This window comes from Berghia stephanieae, chromosome 10 (assembly GCF_034508935.2).
Source record: "Berghia stephanieae isolate SIO BIC M18660-M18661 chromosome 10, UCSD_Bste_1.3, whole genome shotgun sequence".
In the NCBI taxonomy this organism is placed as follows: Eukaryota; Metazoa; Mollusca; class Gastropoda; order Nudibranchia; family Aeolidiidae; genus Berghia; species Berghia stephanieae.
In genome coordinates this window covers 9,583,107-9,593,106 of record NC_088369.1, presented here as the reverse complement: position 1 = coordinate 9,593,106, position 10,000 = coordinate 9,583,107, and the positions used below count along the sequence as shown (strand labels likewise).

The 10,000-nt window shown below is 38.2% G+C and overlaps 2 protein-coding genes across 7 annotated transcripts in view; both read right to left on the bottom strand.

Moving 5' to 3' along the window:
• The window catches only part of LOC144956203 (stimulated by retinoic acid gene 6 protein-like), a 744,310-nt gene that overhangs the window by 509,317 nt on the left and 224,993 nt on the right, over positions 1-10,000 (bottom strand). The gene's annotated exons all lie outside the window — the stretch shown is intronic.
• The window catches only part of LOC144956191 (uncharacterized), an 87,080-nt gene that overhangs the window by 47,628 nt on the left and 29,452 nt on the right, over positions 1-10,000 (bottom strand). The window lies entirely within an intron of this gene.

Here is a 10,000-nt window from a genome sequence, read left to right as displayed (position 1 = left end):
GGTTAATACAGTTTAGTGAGAACAACTCACAAACGCGGATGGCAAAAACAATAACAAAAGCCTGAGTGACGTCATCTGCATACGATCTATATTACACTTCCATGTGCTCGAGGTCATTGGTCACATTGGAATATGTGCTCAAAGTGACCCACATAGTGAAAAGTCGTAACATCCCATTGGTCATTTTGTTCAGCTTGACACATGGGTATGCTTACAACTTTCATAAACAAAGCAGCGTGTTTACATTTCTGAAGAAATATCCAATCGTTGGACAGCAACAAATCATGTGATTGATGACTTGGTTGGACGAAAACATGAATATAGATCGCTCCCATTAATTTATAGAACGAATGAAGATGACGTCACTCAGCTCTTCCTTCTTGTTTTCAGACCGCCATTTGTGTGATCGGTTCCCACTAAAATCTCTCACACTTATAGATAGTATGCGCTTGGCTAAGAAGCTCACAACATTGCCATCCGAAAATATAACGGACCAACACACACAAAACTATGTGTGACCTTAAACGTTTATAGTCTGGCTAATACAGTTTAGTGAGAAATGTACGATTAGTCTGGAGGACATATCTGGTATTTTACTTAAACAGATACATTCAATAAAGCGCTTTGAGCACGTTTAGTGGATATTGCGCTATATAAAAGCTCAAGTTTTTTTGTTTTGTTTTTTTTTGAGTGAGTTAAGTAACCAGTTAACTGCCGTAATCTGGAAAGAACCGTATTTATAAATTAATTTGGCCAGAAAACTCGTCCTTCAAATTAATATCGATCGATTTAAATGACCCTCGTCTTGGCAACAACAACAACAACAAACGTCTCTCAAACCTGGGACTTACTTTACGGAAGACTTCGCGGGATTCCAGGTCAGAGGATTTTTTTTGCAAAGATGATGAGTCATTTGAATCGATCTATATTATCTCAAGGGGACGAGTTTTCTGGCCAAATTTTAAAATATTATATACGTGTCTTTCCACAGTTAGTACGACAGTTAAACTGGTTAACAGAACGTGACTTTGTATGAGTTTCAAATGAACATAACAGACATTTTCTCCCCTACGGCCGATCATTTATATATATATTATTTTCATATCAAAACAACATTTCAATGGAAATTTTATAGAGTGTTGAATTCGGTCGTGCTCTGAACAAAAACAAAAAAACAACAACAAACAAAGAAACAACAACAAAAAACAACCAAAATAAATAAATAAATAAATTTTTTAAAATAACGCATTTAAAATTTTGGCCAGAAAACTCATCCTTCAAATATCGATTGATTAAAATGACTCTCATCTTGGCAAAAACTCTCAAACCTGGAACTTGCGAGGTCTTACTAGAAGTCTCAGTGACAGTGACCGTGAAAAGTCTGGTCCCGAAGTTGTGTCCTTGGGCAAGGCACTAAATATCCATCCGACTCGGGTGTGAATGAGAACCTGGCTACAGGCTAGGCAGTGACGGATATTGTGAGAAAGGCGGTACAAAAAGGACGCCTATCAGACGACTGAGACTGCATGAAATGGAAATATTGTTCCATATGGCTTGCTTGAAGAATAAATGAGACAATGCGATGCACATTGAGCACGGTTAATCCGTGGTAATGCGCTATAGGAATGTCCACATTTACAATCTAGGTCTTTTGGGTCTATAGATGGTATGCGCTTGGCTCAGAAGCTTACATCATTGCCATCCGGAAGTATAACGGACCAACACACAAAACTGTGTGAAACCTAAACGTTTATAGTTTGGATAATACAGTTTAGTGAGAATTACTCATAAACGCGGATGGCAAAAAAAAAAACAATAACAAAGACCTCAGTGACGTTTCATAATTCTAACTAAGCTCAGAGGCGTTTATCTTTAAAACTGTTTGTTGTACAGCAGTGAAATCGTGCATGCCCACGATCAAAGACAAGTGTTTTGTTTTTCCGCTTTTTATATATATAAATGTAAATATTTTTTAAAGAGCTTTTATATAGAGCAATATCCACTAAATGTGCTCAAAGCGCTTTACAAGGGGTCCCTTGTCGACAGCAACATTTAACATTTAGGACGGGACATGACGTCTGTTATGCGATATTACAACTTTCGGACAAAGACAACGCTGTTAACGGCCAGGTACTCATTTTACACCTGAGTACGGTGAGAGAATGTGAGTAAAGAGCCTTTTCCAATGACTCAACTATGCGCCGAGCACGAGGCTCGAACCCAGGACCCTCCGATCCGAAAGCGAGTGTCATACCACAAGACCACATAGCCGCACTTAAATTGTTTTTGTTTTTTTTTTTTGTTCTTTTAAAGTCAAGCTGTAGCAGGGATAACAAAAGTTCGTTAACAAAACAGCATCTAAAGCTTGAATATGAATTATGATACTGACTATAAAAGAACTATGTGTGAAATGACATCCAGTTAAGTAATACGAAACTTGGTCTCACCATGTCAGATAACAACACAATTAGGTGGTGGATAGGATTGGACGGGGGGGAGGGCGTATTGGAAGCTTGTTGTAGGCGTGTTGACGTGACGATGATGATGATGATGATGATGATGATGGTGGTGGTGGTAACAACAACGTTATAATATCGATAATGATAATAATAATAATTATCATCGTGGCAAGTTCCACGACAATAATAATAAGTCTGAAATCAATGGCGACGACGGTGCCTGTATATTGTCATAATAACAGGATATAGAACACAGAATCCCGTGTCTCCATCTCCACATGCATTGATCTAACAGGATAACAGAAAAATAAAATGCCAATTCATAAAAACTCTCGTATTCTGAAAAAAAAAAAACACGTATTCAAAACTTTGGCCAGAAATATCGTCCTTCTTAATATCGATCGATTTAAATGACCCTCACCTTGGTAATAAAATAACTCTCAAACCTGGGAATTTAAGGAAGATTAAACTTCGTGAAGTCCCAGGTTTAAGATTTTTTTTGAGAAGATGAGGGTAATTTTATTCGTCAGATAGTTGAAGGACGAGTTTTCTGGCCAAACTTATAAAAACGTGTTTTTTCCAGAATTCTTGTTCCGATATCATCGACAAAGCAACAAGTCTGAGACTCCGCGACGCTGGATGTATCACGTGGTTTTCAAACAAACAACACCAGGGCGGAGACAGACAGACAGGCAACGGCTTGGGGATGTTGTTTTGATCGAATGCCTTCAGACAAATGCCAATGCCAATCAGTTCTATGTGGTAAAATAAATGCACGCGACCATTTGGATAGGACATGATCGGATTTAACAGACCCAGCGAACTCGCATAAATAGGAAGTGGGACAAAACTCTAGACTAAACGAAGAACCGACTCACATACACACACACACACACACACACACACACACACACACACCATGAAATAAAAGGGCTCACCTTTTTAATAAAGGGGGCTGCTCTTGACAGAACAATTTAAAGTGTAATTTTCTTCAACTTCTACAACATTGTTTCTCACTTTCGCAATTTTCTGGGAATTCCTAAAGATTGCCCAAGCAAGAATCAATCATATTGTAGAAGTTGAAGAATATAATATCATATCTTTACCTTAACGTTACTATTTCTATTAACTGCGACACTCAGACAGGTAATAAAGGTATGATGGGGGAAAAAAACAAGAAACAACATATAACAAAACAATGACACACACACACACACGCACACAAACACACAAACAAACACAAACACACAAACACACAAACAAACACAAACACACAGAGCGAAAGAGAGACAGGCAGACAGAGAGAGAAAGAAAGAAAGAAAGAAATAAAAGAAAGAGAGAGAGAGAGAGAGAGAGAGAGAGAGAGAGAGAGAGAGAGAAATGGAGTGAGAGATGGAGAGAGAGATAGAGAGAGAGAGAGAGAGAGAGAGAGAGAGAAATGGAGTGAGAGATGGAGAGAGAGATAGAGAGAGATAGAGAGAGAGAGAGAGAAATGGAGTGAGAGATGGAGAGAGAGATAGAGAGAGATAGAGAGAGAGAGAGAGAGAGAAATGGAGTGTGAGAGATGGAGAGAGAGAGAGAGAGAGAGAGAGAGAGAGAGAGAGAGAGAAATGGAGTGAGAGATGGAGAGAGAGATAGAGAGAGAGAGAAATGGAGTGAGAGACGGAGAGAGAAAGAGAGAGAGAAAGAGAGTGAGAGAGATAGAGTGGGAGGGAGAGAGACATAGGCACCTACACATCAAAACAACCCCCTTTTTCAATGGATTCGTGTAGGAGACGAATGACGTAAAACCAACATTGTTGTGTCATTTCAATTAATGGTACAGAAAACCCTCCAATGATTACTTACTATTAAAAGAAAGACTCACTCACGTTCGCTATTTAAAGGTCCACACAATTTTGGTAAATTTAGTCACGTACTTGCCATATGTCACGTTTCACAGTTGTGGGATATTTGGCAAAGCATAGACGAGACGCTTCTCGTTCCATCTGTAACTGACAAATTTAACCAGTTTACCGCTGTACTCTGATAAGACACGATGTGTATTTCAACATTTGGCCAGAAAACAAACTCGCCCTTCGAATATCGATCGATTTAAATGACCCTCCTCTTGGAAAAAAACCCCATAATAATTCAAATTTGAGAACTCGACCAGAGGAATAAGTCGATAGATATTGATATGAAGATGACAAGGTGGCCCAAGAATGTCCAATTTTGGAGATCTGTGGTTGGAGAGGGAGTTCATGTGAATAACTCAATAGATGTTGACATCAAGGTGACATGGGGTGAAACAAAGAAGATGGCTTAGACTGTCCAAGGTGGAGATCTGATGTTGGAGAGGGAGTTCATGGGAATAACTCAGTAGATGTAGACATCAAGATGACATGGAGAGAAGCAAAGAAGGTGGCTCAAGACCGTCCAATGTGGAGATCTGAGGTTGGAGAGGGAGTTCAGGGGAATAACTTTATAGATGTTGACATAAAGATGACATTTAGAGAAGCAAAGAAGGTGGTTTTGACTGTCAAAGTTGGAAATCGGTGGTGGAAAAGAGGGGGGGGGGGGGGGCATGAGAATAACTCAATAGATGTAGACATCAAGATGACATGAGATGAAGCAAAGAAAGTGGCTCAAGACTCTCAGTTGACGATCTGTGGTGGAAGCCCTATGCCCTCCAGAGGTTGTTTAAAGAAATAAGTTGAAGTGAAGCAAAGAAGGTGACCAAAGACTGTCCCAGGAAGAGATATGAGGTAGAAGCCCCTTGCCCTCCTGAGGGAGGTAAAATGTAAAAGTCAATGAATGCTGACATTTAGATGACATAGAATAAAGCAAAGAATGTGGCTCAAGACTGTACCACAATATAGAGATCTCCGGAGGAAGCCTGTTGCTCCAAGGGAAGTTCAAAGGAATAAGCTAAATATTAAGCATCGAACTCAATCCGACAAAACAGCGTTATGAGATGATAAGTAATAATAGACACTTAGATAACCACGCCTCTCGGACAATCGTCATAATGTAAACAATGGCAGTAATTGGTAAAGATAGCAAACTACACAGGATTTACTATCTACGGTACGTTTCTAAGTAAAATATCTACTATTTCTACAGCTTGATAAATAGAACCGACACAGAAAACTGTGTAAATTTAACGTTTATAATTTGATCGAGAAAATTGTGTGATAACTGGTCATCTATCTGGCGGTATAAAAACAATCACAACGATCAGAGAGATGTCGATTTCAAAAAACAACCAACCATGTTTGTCCGAGCACGTGCGAAAGCGTGTCACAAATTCCATGTTTTGATTGGTCAAAAATCTACTGGTTAATACGATTCAATAGTCTGATGTCACGCGCCCGGCAACGGCGGCCATCTTGGTTCTAAACAAAGAAAATCATTACTTTTTTATTTTTCATGCTGGCTAGAACTTTTCATATGCCTTGTGATCAGAATGTGTAAAAGTCAAAACATGATCAAATTTATGTGGGTTTTTTTCCTCTGGATACCCTTTATGCTCGCCAGAGAAATATTTCATACGGGCGTCCGCCATTGTTCCGATAGTTTAGAGCCAGTGTTACTAAGTTACCATGCGTCATAAGGAAGGAAGTGACGTTACGACTGTTGAAGGGTATTAACAGTAGTCGTTGGATTCTATAGAACGCCGAATTGTCAGTACGTTTTGCAAGCTGCAAAACCACACGTTGGAGCTGGGTAATCGAATGTATCGAATGGTTACTGAACACTGAACCCCAGATATCGGCACACTAGGATTCGAGCACGCTTTTCGTCTTCCTCCCGAGAGCGTGCCATAATCCTGCGAGTACTGTACACCCCAGCAGCATCTCTTGAGAGTCTGCACTGGTTGGCATTGTCTTGATAAAAGTCGATTTTATTGATGCAACAGGTAGACACACCCCCCCCCCCCCCCCCCCGCTGACAATAGGGCGAGTCCACGGATCAATCAAGCGTACTGTTAGGCGGAGTATCGTGCATCAAGTGCAGACTGCGACAGTATCGTATCGGGTGAAAAAAACAAAAACAATAATATGTTGTCCTTGAGAATGACGAATCAATAACGACAATGCGCCATCGTATAGTGATGTTATGCGTTTAGGTAAATTACTCACAACACCCGCCAGCCAAATTAAACATACCAGCACACATATAACTGTGTGTAACCTTAAACGTTTATAGTCTGATTGATATAAATTTAATGAAAACTAATAAAGAACACGTCTAAAAACGATAACAAAAAGCTGAGTGACGTCAAATTCGTCCTTTAATATATATATATTTATATATATATATATATATATTTATATATATATATATATATATATATATATATATATATATATATATGTGTGTGTGGGGGGGGGGGGGTGTGCATGTGTGTCACTTAAAGGCCCAAACCAATGTTATGCCTGGATAATTTCGATGCATAAAATTGAATGAATTAATTGTCAGAAGTACCCACGACACATGGTTTATTTTTATATGATGTGTTTGTTCGAGGCCATAATTCAATACACGGCTATAGACTATGTAGTTGAAGTGATACAAAATAAGATAACATTCAACTGGATCAAGACTTTTGTCGTAACAAAGAATAAACAAGTGGCGTATTGTCATTAGTTAATGAAAGGATGTGGATAATATGCATAATAATAACAACTGGAAGAGTGAGTGGGTGAATATATTATGTTTGAATGAATGAATGAATCAATCAATCAATCAATTTACGAATAAATGAATGAATGAATGATGTTTTATGTTTTTAAGGGTTTTACGGCGCTTGCAACACATTGAGGTCATAGCAGCGCCAGAAAAAAAGGAAGAAAATGGGATAGTAAAAAGTTCTAGAATTACAATTGAAGCACCCAAGAAAAGGTAAGACAAGGGGGAATTGGTTCTAATAGGAAACAGATGTAGATTCATAGAGCACACTATCAAAAAAACTTAGTTTTGAGATCACCTAAAAGTCTCATCCAGACACAAGCACAGGTCCCAACTAAGAGGGGTATACGAAAATGTTTTCAAATCATAAATAATATGTAAACAAAACAATACAGTACTGAGAGATGATTTACAAGACAAAAAATATCATCTCCAAAACTCTTAACTATACATTTGACTGTTTCCCTCCCATCTAGGGTATCCGGCCAGGGCCTGAACAAAACCAAGTAAACTCATTCCAAGACAAAGACAGAAAGCATGTTGGAAAACAGATATAGGGGATAGAAGGCACAGTAAGTGATTCCCTGAATGAATGAATGAATGAATGAAAGAATGGATGCAAATGGAAGAAAGGATACATGATGTGAATGAATGAATGAATGAGAATTTACGATTGAGTAATGAATGAATGAATGAATGAATGAATGAATGAATGAATGAATGAATGAATGAATGCATGAATGAATGAATGAGATTGTGAATGAGTGAATAAATACAAAAGTAAGTGAATGAACGAGCTTATAAATTGACGAATGAAAGGTCGATGAAATGCTCGAAGGAAAGAATAATTATGATTCATTCATTGAATGAAGGAAAGAAAAAAAATAGTTAATAAATAAGTTTGTAAAACACGAATGCTCTAATAAAGAACCCTATAAGTCAATGCACATAGATAGTATGCGCTTGGATAAGAAGTTTTACAACATTGCCATTCGGAAGTATAACGGTCCAACACACAAAACTACGTGTAACCTTGAACTTTTATAGTGTGGATAATACCGTTTAGTGAGTATTACTCATGAACGTGGATGGCAACAGAAAAAAAAACAATAACAAAGACCAGAGAGACGTCAACTTCATTCTCTCTATAGATAGTATGCGCTAGGCTAAGAAGCTCACAACATTGCCATCCGGAAGTATAACGGACCAACACACAAACTCTGTGTAACCATGAACTTTTATAGTCTGGTTAATACAGTTTAATGAGAACAACTCACAAACGCGGATGGCAAAAACAATAACAAAGGCCTGAGTGACGTCATCTGCATACTATCTATAGACAATGCGAGTGAGGCAATGTTGATGCGGAACTTCCAAGTACTGACTAAGGCAACGTTGTAATTATTTTGGTCTCCCTTACCTTACGGCCACATTATTTGCCTTTATCTACTCAGAGATTACGTTCCTCTGTGCACAAAATAGAAGGGCTTGATAACCAATCGTAGTGATGGGCTCGTTTAAACGTCGTTGTCACGGAAATAATTTAGCGTTAGTTGAAGAAGATTATTTCAGTTATAACAATTTGTAAAGGAAAGGCAAGTTGTTTATTGTGAAGGAATTGAGAGAGGGAGAGAAAAAAAAAACACGAGAGAGAAACATAGATAGATAGATAGATAATCTTCGAGGAGGAGGAGGAGATGGTGGTGGTGGTGGTGGTGGTGGAGGAGGAGGAGGAGGAGGAGGAGGAGGAGGAGGAGGAGGAGGAGGAGAGGAGGAGGACGAGGAGGAGGAGGAGAAGAAGAAGAAGAAGAAAGAAGAAGAGAGAAGAAGAAGAAGAAGAAGAAGAAGAAGAAGAAGAAGAAGAAGAAGAAGAAGAAGAAGAAGAAGAAGAAGAAGAAGAAGAAGAAGAAGAAGAAGAAGTAGAAGAAGAAGAAGAAGAAGAAGAAGAAGAAAAAGAAGAAGAAGAAGTCCCGGGCTTGAGAGTTATTGCCAAGATGAGGGTCACTTAAATCGACCAATATTTAAAGAACCGAGTTTTCTAGCCAAATTATTAAGTATGGTTTTGTTTCCAGTGTACAACAGTAATAATATGTTTATCTAAAATCAAAGAGTTTAAGGATGAACAAGCCAGTGCGTCAAAATACACTCGACTCAATAATATTAACTCACTCAACCCTAACACCGACTATATCCGTAGTTTACCCGGGTTACTTTTACCCATGCCAATTTATTACATTTTTATGAGACAAATTACAGGCGTAGTATCAAAGCTAATTTTTGTTTTTACATGTTAATGATAGTTGAATAATACTATCTATGTATATGCTCATTTTTAATGCATTTTTGCCAATTTTTTGAAAGGTATAAAAAAAACAACTCTAGGATTGAGTGAGTAAAATGTGATCAAAGGGTACTCACTCCAACTCAAGTGCATTGTGAAGGCTAAACCATCCCTACTCAGAATCAATTGTGAACAATTTTATATATTTATTTATTTATTTTTCTATTACACACTTTCAATTAGAAAACAGTATACTTAATATAGATAGTATGCGCTTGGCTAAGAAGCTCATAACATTGCTCATAACGGACCAACACACAAAACTTATGTGTAGTCTGGTTAATACTAATACAGTTTAGTGAGAATTACTCACAAACATGGATGGCAAAAAAAAAAAACAAAAAAAAAAAAACAATAATGACGCCATCTTTGTTCTATCTATTTATGTGCGGCTATGTGGTCTTGTGGTATGACACTTGCTTTCGGATCGGAAGGTCCTGGGTTCGAGCCTCGCTCGGCGCACTGTTTTAGTCCTTGGAAAAGGCTCTTTACTCACATTCTCTCCCCGCACTCAGGTGTAAGATGA